Source organism: Lepisosteus platostomus, unplaced genomic scaffold (assembly GCF_059453375.1).
Source record: "Lepisosteus platostomus isolate fLepPlt1 unplaced genomic scaffold, fLepPlt1.hap1 Scaffold_63_H1, whole genome shotgun sequence".
Taxonomy (NCBI): domain Eukaryota; kingdom Metazoa; phylum Chordata; class Actinopteri; order Semionotiformes; family Lepisosteidae; genus Lepisosteus; species Lepisosteus platostomus.
Genome location: NW_028291678.1, coordinates 101,377 through 116,323, shown reverse-complemented (window position 1 = coordinate 116,323; position 14,947 = coordinate 101,377).

Below are 14,947 nucleotides of genomic sequence, written 5' to 3'. Positions count from 1 at the left end.
CTCCATGTCTGACACGTGTGCCGTTCGACATTGGCCCTCCTGTCGTTTGCTCCGGTACTAGAGCCGAAAATTTTCTAGCGGTGGCTGAACATGGTATCGAGCGTAGGCTAACGTCGGTATCGAGCAGTAACAGTATTTACGTGCCGCTGCTGCCAAGTGGCTCTGGGTTGAGATTGCGTTTTCACTTACTTGCAACGCAAACGGAGAAATCGATTTTTGACAGTCTTTCGAGAGACTGCGCTAGGTGTTTAGGCATAGACTTTGTCAGTTCCCCCTGGGATGATGGCCTCTCAAATAGTTTGTGATTCCTCTAGACCTTTATACAGTAGAAGCCTGCTTCGTGGCTTAAATCCAAGCTAAGGAAACGAGTTAGCGGTCTGTTACGACCCCAAGTGTCTAGGGGTAAAGGGGTGTATCATTTAGGATAATTCTTTTGGAAGCAGGGGGATTCTGGTGAGGGACTAGGAAGCGTGATAAGGGTAAGGAACTAGAGTGGTGCCAAAGAAAAGAAAATAAACAAAATGGAGCTGGCAAGGACAGTGAGGGAAAGCTAATCTGACTACAAAAGAAACCCCGAAACACACGGTCTTCGGCGTCTTCAACACCCTAGCTAACCTGCACTGACTACCCAAAACCATACAAGACAAATGGCACTCACCCGTACTAAACTAGCGTACTAATACAAAGTCAACTAAGTGTGTAAAGTGTACCCAACAACCTAAACTAACCTTATATACAAAAGTTCACACAAAAACACAAGTGAACCAGGAATACAAATAAGGGAAAACAAGAGTAATAAACAGGAGCAGGGTACAAAAGAACACAAAAGTTGAACATGTAACACTGGGGCAAGGGAATGACAAAACAAGGAAGAACACACAAACAAATGAAAGTATAAAGAAACTAATGTAAACCAACAAAACAACAAAGCCGAAGCTGTACGAAAATACACAAACACAAAGCAAAACAAACCAACAAACGAAGCCGAAGGAATAACAAGAAGCAAAGCGAAGCAAAGCGAAGCGAAAACCAAAACCGAACGGGACCGAAGTCAAACGAAAGGCCTCTTCTTTCTGAAAGCCTCCATGTTATATAGTGAATAAGATGTGTTCTGATTGGCTGAGGGCTGTTTGATGATGACATCATATTGAAACAGTGGTGTGATGGTTGGCCAATGGGGAAGGGAGAACAATCAAGGGTCAACAGTGTGGACATAACACAAAAAACACACACAGAACACACACTGGGACGTAACACCCCCACCCATAAAAACAAACATCTAATGTTTGGACAATGAAGACAAAACCAATCAAACAATATGCTATACTCTACCCCCAGCCAGGTCATTTCCAAGAATAAGAGTTACCCCTTTAACAGGTAGCGAAGGACGTACCCCAACTCTAACAAATCCAGTAACTAAACCACATTGTAGATGTACACAGTAGTGTAGTGTAAAGGCACTTTCATAAAACCCATTTCGATGCCTTGAACTAATACACTCGAACCACAGATAGATTTATCAGACAAAGGCAGTGCATCCACAACAATAAATGACTGGGCTGCTCCAGTATCTCTTAATATTGGAATTGTTTTCTGGTCTTCTGGTTTACCTGTTAGCGAAACGAATCCTTCCATAATAAATGGTTCATAACTAGGGTCAGGGAGACTGTTTTCACTAGACAAAGGAATAGCAGAACGGGAAACACAAACCCAGCACTCTTAGGTTGTTGCTGTTGCTGCTGCTTACGTTTTAGGGCCAAACAATCTGCAATTATATGACCTCTCTTGTGACAATAAAAACATTCACGCTCCTCTTTAGAACGTGAGGAACTAGTTTTTACTGGGGGAGACTGAGACTGGGAACTTAGAGTAGACAAAGTCTTCTCCGCACGCACAGACATGAAAACATTCTTATGAGTGAGCACGAACTCATCTGCCAAAACAGCGACTTGCGATAAAGTAGTTACTTTTTGCTCATTCAAATACACAACAATGCGTTCAGGCAAACAGTTCTTAAATTCCTCTAAGAGCATTAACTCACGCAATGAGTTAAAGTCCCTCACTTTACTGGCTACAACCCATTTATCAAAGAGAGTGCCCTTCTCTTTTGCAAATTCAACAAATGTCTGGTCTGACACTTTACGATGATTTCTGAAGCGTTGTCTATAAGCCTCAGGAACTAATTCATAAGCCCGTAAGATAGCAGCTTTCACAGTATTGTAATTCAAACTTTCTTCTAAAGAAAGTGTAGAACAAACTTCCTGAGCTTTGCCCACTAATCTACACTGCAAAAGCAGTGACCAAACCTCCTTAGGCCAACGAAGTGATGTGGCAATTCGCTCGAATGCACCAAAGTACGAATCAACTTCCGTCTCCCTAAACAGAGGAACTAAAGCAATGTGCTTACTTACATCAAAGGTGGTAGAGAGTGGATCTTGCAAAGGAGACACGCTAGAGGCCTCGGAGTGGGTCGGCTGCACAGCAGGAGCATTCTTTCGTGCTTCTAGCTCAAGCTGTCGGAGCTTAACCTCTTTCTCCGCCTCGATCTCCATCTTACGAATTGCAAGGCGCAATTCAAATTCTGCCTGGCGTACTTGGGCTTTTTCCTGCGCCTCCATGTGCAAGCGGGCCAAATGAACTTTCAGGCGAGTATCGCTTTTTGACCCGGTGGAGACCGGAGAGAACGGTTCAAAGGGAGGCAAGGTGGCCTTGACCTCAGCCTCCACTAAGTCTTCAGCCACCCCCTGCACCTCGTCCTGTTCTTCCACCACCATAGCAGGTTTAGCAGCAGCCCCAGGAGAACCGGCATACCTGCTCGTTAATGCAATGACCTCTAACTCTACCAACCTATCCATCACAGCTCTCTTGACGTCCCTTTTAAGAGCTTGCGTCGAAACCTGAATCTGGAAGTAATCAGCAATTTGGAGCAATTCGTCCTTCCTACACTTATCCAGCTGCTCAAAGGAAGGTTCCTCCACAAACTTTCGCAAATCAAAAGTAGCCATAACTACAGTACCTTGCCAAAACACAATCCACAAATCAAAATCCTGTACCAACACCAAAATTCTGCAACACAAAAAAAAATCCTTAGGACGGGAATTTGATATCCCGGACGAGCCCCCAATAATGTTACGACCCCAAGTGTCTAGGGGAAAAGGGGTGTAACATTTAGGATAATTCTTTTGGAAGCAGATGGGTTTTGGTGAGGGACTAGGAAGCGTGATAAGGGTAAGGAACTAGAGTGGTGCCAAAGAAAAGAAAATAACAAACAAAATGGAGCTGGCTAGGACAGTGAGGGAAAGCTAATCCGACTACAAAAGAAAACGAGAAACACACGGTCTTCTGCGTCTTCAACACCCTAGTTAACCTGCACTGACTACCCAAAACCATACAAGACAAATGGCACTCACCCGTACTAAACTAGTGTACTAATACAAAATTAACTAAGTGTGTAAGTGTACCCAACAACCTAAACTAACCTTATATACAAAAGTTCACACAAAAACACAAGTGAACCAGGAATACAAATAAGGAAAAACAAGAGTAATCAACAGGACAGGGTACAAAAGAACACATACAGATGCAGCCATTCAAAATGGGTGAGGTATTTCACGGCATACCGCGGTGGGCGTGTCACAGTATCACGCAGTATCACGCGGTATCACGTGTGTCACCTGTGTCACGTGACTAACTATCCGGCGTCGCCTTGTAAAACCGCCAGGGGGAGCTTAACCTCTCATGTACAGCATTTGAGCCTTTAATTTTGAACTGTGTATTACAGCATGTTAATCATCAGTCATTAAAATGTTGGTATATATTATGAAAGCAAGATTGCTCAGTTGGACAAAAGTACACAACCTACCTTCATCAAAAATATTTATGCATCAAAGCCTTTACTGAAGATATTACTAATAGTATTGATAATGGATGACTTTGGACAAGCTGTATACTCAAAGTATAATTTCTTTAGCACATTTGTACAAGCACTTGGAATCTGTCCAAGCCATACTTTGTCAGGCATTTTGTTTTACTTCAACGGGGCATAAAAACTTCCTTGCTTTTAACAGGGCGTTTCATAATTTCTAGCAACGAAAATGATTTAAAATGCGACACCTATCATTCAACTAGAGCTTAAAATATCACAAGGAAAAATACACACCGGTATTCCATTTCTCCCTAAACATTGTAAGCTTCGAAGTCTTTAACTAACGTGATACCGGAGTCAACCAGCATACTTTTAGAATTTGATTAAAAGGGAATATAATATGGAATCGCGTATCTAAAGAATTTAATAACGGTATGATTATATCCGTGTACTGCGGCAGGACTGTGTAAGGCTGTTTCGCCTGCCTGATCATGCGAGCTGTCTTGTAGCCTACTGGTCTAGGTGCGTGACTACCAGCTGGCAGGTTGTGTGTTCGAATCCAGCTGGTGCTGGACTTTTCATTTTTATTTATTTATTTTTTAATCGCGTAACATAAACATATTACCGTATGCAAACTGTACTGTATACAGTATGTATATGTATATTTAATGTCTTAACTGTGCCCGTTTAATTGAATTTAAAAAAAATATTTAACACGAACATGAAGCTGTTTACATGTTCCGCCTGAGAACAGTCACCCGTTGCTACCCAACGCAGAATGGTGATTGGCTGACACCATCTGACACCCCTCTGATTGGAGAAAAAAGACGTGCTGGTGTGCTATACCAGGAAGAGGATTTCTTTCAATTCTAAACGTGTATTTTAAAAGTTTAAGAAGTAAAAACCTTACAGCGTACACAGATTTCTAAACTGATCAGGATCGTTATCTTTGTCTCATGCATAATAATGTTCACCGCTCTGTCCAGCAAATTAATAATAAACTTTATTTTATATAGCTTTTTAAACGAATAATTAGATTGCTCATAAACCTAATCACTTGCTTTTTCTTTTTATTTATGCTCAGATTTCAACTATAGATCGTATTATTAATAACCATAATAACAACCAACCAACAAAAACAACCATATAAACATAATGGTGGTGCTGGACCTTCCAGTTTTATTTATTTATTTTTTAATCGCGTAACATAAACATATTACCGTATGCAAACTGTACTGTATACAATATGTATATGTATATTTAATGTCTTAACTGTGCCCGTTTAAGTATTGAATATTCATATCTAATTTTACCACTGAAGGGAAATCTTAACATAAACATACAGTATATGGCTGCTCTCGGTACTTTAAAGAAAAAAATACGCACCAGTATTCCATTTCTCCCTAAACATTGTAAGCTTCGAATGAAACCACTAAATAAAGACATAAATATAGAAATCTTAAGATTTGTTTTATTTAATGTTGGTAGCAGGATGAACTGTCAGAGTGTATATTTTGTCGCAAAGTTGCTACAAGATGTTAACAGTGAAAAAGGTATTTAGAAATGAGTTATTTCAAGATGAAAAAGAAAACATACACGAAACATGGTTTCATTACGACCAGAATCGGTCTTGAGATATTTTTAACTTGATTTACAGTATTTGAGAGGTATGTCTTAACACCGATACTACAGTGCTTAAGTACTGCTCACGTATATGTTTCTAGGTTTATATTATGCATTTCATACGGTCAAATTACTTTTGAACAACTAATAAGAAGCGCCAAACGGTATGCGTTTTAGTTTCGTTTTGTGCTGGAACCCGTGGATTGATTAGAGATATCAAGTACATACAAGTCATTTTTTAAATGTTGTAGTTTGTCTTGAAAAAATGTTACGAGTACATCATCTATCAACAATTACACAGGTTCTGTTTCCATATTGCGGATTTTGGTTAGGTACAGTATTATCAAATCCAGTGGCGCTGTGTGTTACTTTACTGAGTCCCAATCTGTGATTGAAACCTGTAAAACCGGTTTAATTCGTCACAGCCAGCACTCTTCAGGTGTGAGGGTCTTCTGCTCAGAATGAAACGCTAAAATGTTTGTGTATATTCTAATGGTAGTGGGGGCAGGGTGTGTGGGAACAGGTTTGTTCTTCACACCTGAAACATTTTCTCTGAAAGGATTTTCTTAGCAGTTTAACCGATCTTGTTACAGCATATTACAGTTTACTATTATTAACCATATTAATTTTAAGTGCTTAATGTAAAATCTTGTAAAAATATATTTTCATTGTTCAAATATACATTAATATACATTAAGTCTGACTATCATATAATAAGTTAAATACAAAACTAAAGAAAAAATAGGGTTAAATATAATTCAAAATATTTTGCTAACAATGTTAACTGTTTATGAATAATAAAATGTATTAACTAAGGAGTAGGATGGCACAGTTGTTAGTATGTTTTTTGTTTTGTTTCTTTTTCATAAATACAACAGTAGTACCTGATGTCTCAGTGGCTTTCAAAATTAAATTATGCATGCAAACCTGTGAACTAGAAAGATAACTAAGATTTTAATACTAATTAAATGACCGCGGGCACTTCCCACCCCCCTACATTCTCAGAGTAGAACAGACTAACCTTCTAATGAAAGACGGTCCACCCCCCACGGACAGGAAAAGTGCCCACAGGCACTTAAACTTAATATGGTCAGTAACGGTAAACAGTAACATGGTAAGAAGGAGCACGTACAAACGTTTTCGAAATAACCACATGTAAGACTCTGATCCTAAAAATGTTTAGGGAGAAAGTGGAATACTGGTGTGCTTCCAGAAGAATCAGTATGGCTCAGAGATTAAAACTTCACAGACATTAACGAAGAGCATAACGCGTGTACTGTATACACTGCAAGTACAACCCAACTCTCTGCAGGAGTGCTGGCTGTGACGAATTGAACCGGTTTCACGGGTATTTTCAAAGTAGGAGGCGAGATTTCCAGCGAAAGACACCCCCCCTCAAAAACCCAGTAAATACAGTACTTACTAGTTAAAGGCTAGGCTCCCGACTACGGCGAAAGGAACCCTTCTTTCATTAGAAGACAATGAACATATTTTAGCCCTGAATGAATTAATAGCAAACATGGTTTACATAAAAGACATTTTTCCAAGAAAGTTTAGCCTTTGTCACTAATGAAACCACTAAATAAAGACATAAATAGAAAAATCTTAAGATTTTTAAAATACATGACTTTGCTAAAATTTATTTGAAAATAAAAACAATTACAACCGCCAGGGGAGAGAGAGAACAGGGGAGGGATGTTGGTTTTGCATAAGGGGCAGGGCTATGGAAAGTAGGTATGTTTGGGAATGTGTAGTTACATGTTCTGGCTGTTTGTGAATTATCGTTGTTGAGTATGGAGTGTTGAGGTATTGATTTTGTGTAATGCTTTATGTTGAAAATTGAGGTGGATTTTGTTTATGATAAACAGGATAAACTGGGATGGGAGGAAGGTTTGGTTTTGCATAAGGGGCGGGATTATGATAATTGGAGGACTTTGCGAGTGTAAAATGGTTTGATTATTTGATTTTGTATTGTGGTTGTTATCTATGTTTTTGGTTGGTATTATGTTTATATGGTTGTTTTTGTTGGTTGGTTGTTATTATGGTTATTAATAATACGATCTATAGTTGAAATCTGAGCATAAATAAAAAGAAAAAGCAAGTGATTAGGTTTATGAGCAATCTAATTACTTATTCGTTTAAAAAGCTATATAAAATAAAGTTTATTATTAATTTGCTGGACAGAGCGGTGAACATTATTATGCATGAGACAAAGATAACGATCCTGATCAGTTTAGAAATCTGTGTACGCTGTAAGGTTTTTACTTCTTAAACTTTTAAAATACACGTTTAGAATTGAAAGAAATCCTCTTCCTGGTATAGCACACCAGCACGTCTTTTTTCTCCAATCAGAGGGGTGTCAGATGGTGTCAGCCAATCACCATTCTGCGTTGGGTAGCAACGGGTGACTGTTCTCAGGCGGAACATGTAAACAGCTTCATGTTCGTGTTAAATATTTTTTTTAAATTCAATTAAACGGGCACAGTTAAGACATTAAATATACATATACATACTGTATACAGTACAGTTTGCATACGGTAATATGTTTATGTTACGCGATTAAAAAATAAATAAATAAAAATGAAAAGTCCAGCACCAGCTGGATTCGAACACACAACCTGCCAGCTGGTAGTCACGCACCTAGACCAGTAGGCTACAAGACAGCTCGCATGATCAGGCAGGCGAAACAGCCTTACACAGTCCTGCCGCAGTACACGGATATAATCATACCGTTATTAAATTCTTTAGATACGCGATTCCATATTATATTCCCTTTTAATCAAATTCTAAAAGTATGCTGGTTGACTCCGGTATCACGTTAGTTAAAGACTTCGAAGCTTACAATGTTTAGGGAGAAATGGAATACTGGTGCGTATTTTTTTCTTTAAAGTACCAAGACCAGCCATATACTGTATGTTTACGTTCCAAAATTAATATCGTTTATGGCCTTCACACGCGTTACAGTATGCTCCTATTCTTTTTATGCTCAGCTACTAAGATTTCCCTTCAGTGGTAAAATTCAATATCTACAACGGGCACAGTAAAGACGTTTACAGTACAGTAAGTCTTTCTACGACAGACCAATGGACCACGAGTGCCCCTGTCGGTCAACCAATCACGCACCGCAGTATCGCGTGTCATCTTACCTGCGGTATCTGTACTGCGGTGTCTGTACCGCGCACTTTGAATGGCTGCATCTGTAAGTTGAACATGTAACACTTGGGCAAGGTAAAGACAAATCAAGGATGAACACACAAACAAACAAAAGTACAAAGAAACTAACGTAAAACCAACAAAACAACAAAGCCGAAGCTATACGAAAATACACAAACACAAAGCAAAACAAACCAACAAACGAAGCCGAAGCAATAACAAGAAGCGAAGCGAAGCGAAGCGAAAACCAAAACCGAACGGGACCGAAGTCAAACAAAAGGCCTTTTCTTTCTGAAAGCCTCCATGTTATATAGTGAATAAAATGTGTTCTGATTGGCTGAAGGCTGATTGATGATGACATCATATTGAAACAGTGGTGTGATGGTTGGCCAATGGGGAAGGGAGAACAATCAAGGGTCAGCAGTGTGGACATAACAGAAAAACACACAGAACACACACTGGGACGTAACAGTGCCGGCGGGGGGGCGCTCACCCTGAGGTCTGTGCGGGTCCCAATGCATAGTGACGGAGACGCTGTGTTGTAAAAGGGTGCTGTCCTTTGGATGAGATGTAAAACCGAGGTCACAGCGCTCTGTGGTCATTAAAAATGACCACCAAAACCTTTGACAAAAGCTCTTGGTAATTGATGATCTTCAATAATGCTCCTCCTTTAGGTACATTTTAAATCAGCTGAAAAATGCTGTGAAATGGGGGGGCACTTCAGGCCAGTGTAGGATTTGGGTTACAAGAACCATGAAACTGCATGAGAAAGCCCGTACACTGAATTACACAGCTTTCTATTCAAAGGAGGACAAAAGAAATTCCCTGAGTTCGATTTTTTGCAGCACAGAGAGGACCACTGTCGTGAGGCTGGTTAGCTCAGTGGGTTAGAGCGTGGTGCTAGTGACGCCAAGGTTGTGGGTTCGAGCCCTGTACGGGCCAGGTCCATTTCTCCTCTCTTACCAAAGCTGTTAGGTTCCTTTCCGTGGTGAGATGGGTTGTCATGCAACACTGCCACATAGTGCTGACAGACAATTAAATGACAAAAATGAAGAGAGTTAAAGCAGCTGGAGAGGTTTTCTTACAACTTTTGAGCTGACACAGTTTTGGAAAATGTTTCCTTCACGCTGCACTGTACCACATAGGCAGCCAAGAGTCTCCAAAACAAAACAGAATTGACAGTCATATAATGTCCATTAACCCCGGTTTTAAACGCAGCATCATGTCTGCCATCATAAGAATATGAGTCCAATATTTTAGAATATAGTCAGAATGACTTCTAACCTTACCTGTGGTGTCTTTAATCCCTATTGCTCAATGCATGGTGTACGTACTGCATACATGTGTCTTGAGAATGAGGAATGGGCCCCTGAGACAGTCATTTACCTGTTTCACAAATGATCGTATTTTACTAGAGATTCTGTTTGGGATTCAGATGTGCATTCGGACAGCAATCCCTTTCAAGAAATGATACGTTCTGGATGAGGTCAGTGGTGCTGGAACACTGTATTTAGGATGTGTTTGCAGTGATTGTGTGTCCCCTGCTTCAACGCAGTGATATATAGATGTGCTCCTGTAATTTATTGGTACATGCCCAGGGCAGTAAGCAGTCTGAGGATTTATTTCCAGATGGCATAGAGCAGTGAAGAAGTGAAGAAGTGCAACACACTGGATCATTATATTTTTAGAATCTATTCTACTTAAATTATTACATTATACACAATTTGAGTTCATTTTAAAAAGTAAAAGGTAATGAAAGGAATGCATTTTCGTAAGAAAGATAATACCGATATGCATGTGATAATCTTCCTTATATCATGTAGTGCGTCATTTGGACACTTTGTGGGCTTGAAATACAAAGAAAATCATGTTCTATGGTACAAGATAAATGCAAAACTTAAGCTTTTATTTTAATTAGATTTGTTTATAAAGCATAAGCAATCATTTATTACATTAATATATCTGAAAATAACATTTTAGCATCATATTATTACATACAGGTCTCTAGCTTCAACACAGTGCTATATATATATATGCTCAGTGATTTATTGGTACATGCCCAGGGCAACAATCAGAATGAGGATTTATTTCCAGACGGGCTACAGGTAGTGTTGTGAAATACTTCAACACACTGGATCGCAGATTTAGACCCCCTGCACTCTTACTCCTTAAAAACCAAAGAAATGAAGATATGTAGCAATCACATTGTAACAGGGGTGACAGTGACTTAATGCTTATACAAGTGGACTTCTGGTACCTTTAGGGTACGGTGTTCCCTGAAGGGCTCTCAAACCCCGCATTTCAGATGCCTAGCTGTATCGCTGATGTGTTGCACCTCAGAATCACTTTTAAACCTTACCTCTGGTATCTTTAATCCCTATTGCTCAACGCATGGTGAAAGTATTGCATAAATGTGTCTGAAAATGAGCAATGGGCACCTGAGAGACTCATTTGCCTGTTTCACAAATGATCATATTTGACTAGAGATTCTGTTTGGGATTCAGTTGTGCATTCTGACAGCAATCCCTTTAAAAAAACGATACATTCTGGATGAGGTCAAAGGTGAAGGAACACTGTATTTAGGATGTGTTTGCAGTTATTCTGTGTCTCTAGCTTCAACACAGTGATATATATATATATATGCTCACTGATTTTTTGGTACATCCCCAGGGCAATAATCATTATGAGGATTTATTTCCAGATGTGCTAGGGGTAGTGTTGTGAAATACTTCAACACACTGGATCGCAGGTTTAAACCCCTTGCACTCTTACTCCTTAAAAACCAACAAATGCAGATATGTAGCAATCATATTGTAGCAGACACTCATTTGCCAGTTTCACAAATGATCATATTTTACTAGATATTCTGTTTGGGATACGGATGTGCATTCTGACAGCAATCTCTTTCAAAATATGATTTTACCTTATCACAGCTTTGCCCTTCTTGCCTCTTTGGACAATATCTCTATCTTGTGGTCGTTGTTGGTAATGTCTAGACAATATCTCCATCTTGTAGTCGTTGTTGGTAATGTCTTCTTATGCCTTTTTTATTTAAATTCTCTATTAGTTGATTCTAGAATCTCTACAATGGAGTTGAAAACATCAGTTTTATAGCAGACAATATGACATTATTTATAGTCCAATTAGAAACTTATTACCCTGTTTTTAACATAATAACAAATTAAAATTGATTAAAACTAAGTTTGGAACACCAGGGAACATAACGAATGATTTTTAGGAAAACCATGAGGTTCTCTGTGTCCGATGCCTGCAAGGGGAGAAAGCTAGAATCCTTTGATTTTTTCAAAATTTGAAAATAAACATCATATAACAACAGCTTTCATTCCTAGGAGTGAAAAACAACCATTTTTGAAGACATAGTAGTTTCTAAAACACTACAATAAGTTAAAAACAACCATTTTATATTACATTATTTTTTGTGAAATTTGTCATTTTTTGCACTATTTTTAATAAAATCTCTAATTAAAAGTGATTAAAATTAAGTTTGGAACAACAAGGAACACAAAAAAAAATATTTTAAGGAAAAAAATGATGTCTTCTGTGCCAGGTGCCTGCACGGGGAGAAAGCTAGAATCCTACCCAGGCTCCTGGAGCTCTGTCCTGGCTAAAGGAGGGTGAATCCATCCCCTTCAAAGCTCCATGAAAAAATGATATTTTTAAATTTGAAAAAAAAAACATTATAGAACAACATCTCTTGGTCCACAGAGAGCAACAATCCAACTTTGAACAAAATCCATTGACTGATCCCCGAATCCTGAAGTTTCTTCGCATGATATTGGGCTTGCAACCACTTTCTGGAAAACGAAGAAAAAGGCCAAAAATGAAAAAAAAGTTATCAATTCTAGAGCCTAAGAGGAAAACAAGACAAATGTATATCTCCAAATAATTTTATGTGCTTCAGAAGAGCCCAGGAAAGTTTTTTGCATACATGAAACCACGCCCGTTTGCACGTAAGCAGACATGGTTGCACAAACGACTGCATGAAAGCACGCGTGCATGCGAAGTCATCCTGTTGAGCATTTGAAAAGCCGCACCACGCCACACTTTAAATAGCTCTTACATTAGTGGTAGACACAGGAATCGCCGCAGGAATCAAAATTGAACCTAGTTCATTCGCCGCCGCATTCCTCCTATAATCTAACACGGAGTGCGAGGTGGCTGCGGATACGTTTTCAAAGTCGCTCTCCGTTAAAAAAAAATAAATACCTTTGACAAAATACGTGCCTGCAGACAGTAACACCTCAGAGGGTTTAAGGCTGGCTTCACGTTCAAATGATAAAGTCTCCCCGTCCGGATGTCAAAATGCAACTTTGGCAGACAGAAAAAACATCAACAAACCACAAATGTGGACAAGGATTTTACAAGCTGCACCATACTGCACTTTCAAAAGCATTTACATTCCTGTTAGACGCAGGAATTGCCTTTGTTTTGCGCGCTTACGAACGCCATGGAAAACGAAACAAAACAAAAGCCCTCAGCTCCTGCACTTGATTATAATGCCATTTCGTGTCGAAGCAGTAATTTACATCATCCTACCACTGCAACACGGGGAATAGAGGGAAATGAGCACAAGCTACGAATCGTCTCAATCACTCCCTAGAGTCGTAAGGCGCATTGAAGGGTGCACCCCCATCATTAATCGTTGCGCCTCTGTGAAAGGAAAGCTCTTGAGCAGTCTTTGAAACAGCTCAGATCAAACACTTGATTGCTTCCATGTGCATCTGGAGCCCATTTCTTATTTTCACTTCACGCCGCCCAAAGCATTTCTAAAACAGGAGATTCGCGTTTAGGAATGCGCCCTGCCCTACAAATAAAACAGTTCTGTTGCGCTTTTGATCAAAGGGAGATTCGCTGTTCTTACTTTTTGATGACATAACACCCAAAGGGGCTACTTTGGAGCTGGATTCCAACCAGCATCCTAAAGTTTCTTGGCGGTATCCTTTACAGTCCTCTGTTCGGTCGACAAGGGACTAAAGGGGGCAGCTTTCCTCACACATACAGTGCAATGTACTGTAGTGCTCCCGTTCATTGAATTCACAGTTCTGCATCAGACCTCTAACTCGTTTCCTTAGCTTGGATTTAAGCCACGAAGCAGGCTTCTTCTGTATAAAGGTCTAGAGGAATCACAAACTATTTGAGAGGCCATCATCCTAGGGGGAACTGACAAAGTCTATCCCTAAACACCTAGCGATGTCTCTAGAGAGACTGTCAAAAATCACTTTCTCCATTCGTGCTGCAAGTAAGTAAAAACGTGGTCTCAACCCAGGGCCACTTGGCAGCAGCGGCACGTAAATACTGTTACTGCTCGATACCGACGTTAGCCTACAATACCATGTTTAGCCACCGCTAGGAAATGTACGGCTCTAGTACCGGAGCAAACGACAGGAGGGCCAACGTTTAACAGGCACATGTGTTAGATATGGAGAGCGACGAGGATGGGATTCAAACCCACACGTGCAGAGCACAATGGATTAGCAGTTCATCACCTTAACCACTCGGCCACCTCGTTGACGAAACTGGGCTGTCCGGACATGGGTTGGCGCGCTCCAGATGATCTTTTTCTTTTTTTTCCCTCGTACTCGAGGGTCATTTTCCTGTTCCACGTGCGATTTCAACATTTTCCTTGGGAGATGTCAAGCCAGCAAGCCACTGCTGTGGTTCAGTGGCCAGTGTGGAGTTCAGTGGCCCTGTTGTACACAGAAAGCACATTGAGCTCCTTGGACATGAAAAGTTCCAGATAAAAGCCATTCGTCACCCTTTCTCTTGGTGTTGATGTTGCTATTGTATGTAAAGGTGGCAACTTGCTCAGCGAGCAGGCGGAGCACACACCGAATGCAGATGTGTCTGAGTGGTGTGTCCAAGTGGCTGCAAAAGGACAGCTCTCCTGGGGCACCGTGGCTTAGTTGCTTAAGGCGCCTGTCTAGTAAACAGGAGACCCTGGCTCCAAATCCCAGTGGTGCCTTTTTTGTTCTGTCTTCTCGAACAGAACTGGTCATTATGGACAACTGCCTACGGCTAGCCTTAATTAAATACAAGCATTCATTTCTTGTCTTGAACGACTTGTTTTTCTTAAAATGGATGCAACTTGCAAAACATGAAATACAAACCTTGCTAATCAGCGCTAGTAGCTGGCAAAAAAAAAATAAGTCAGTAATGTTTTTTTTCTTTAACCTTAACCCTGCTAATGGAGAAGAGTTAAACGACCGAGTCTATGCAGCTTAAACGGTTCGCACGTCGGGTTCTTAGCTGAAAGGGTGGTAAACCACGCTCACCCCAGTCCTTAAT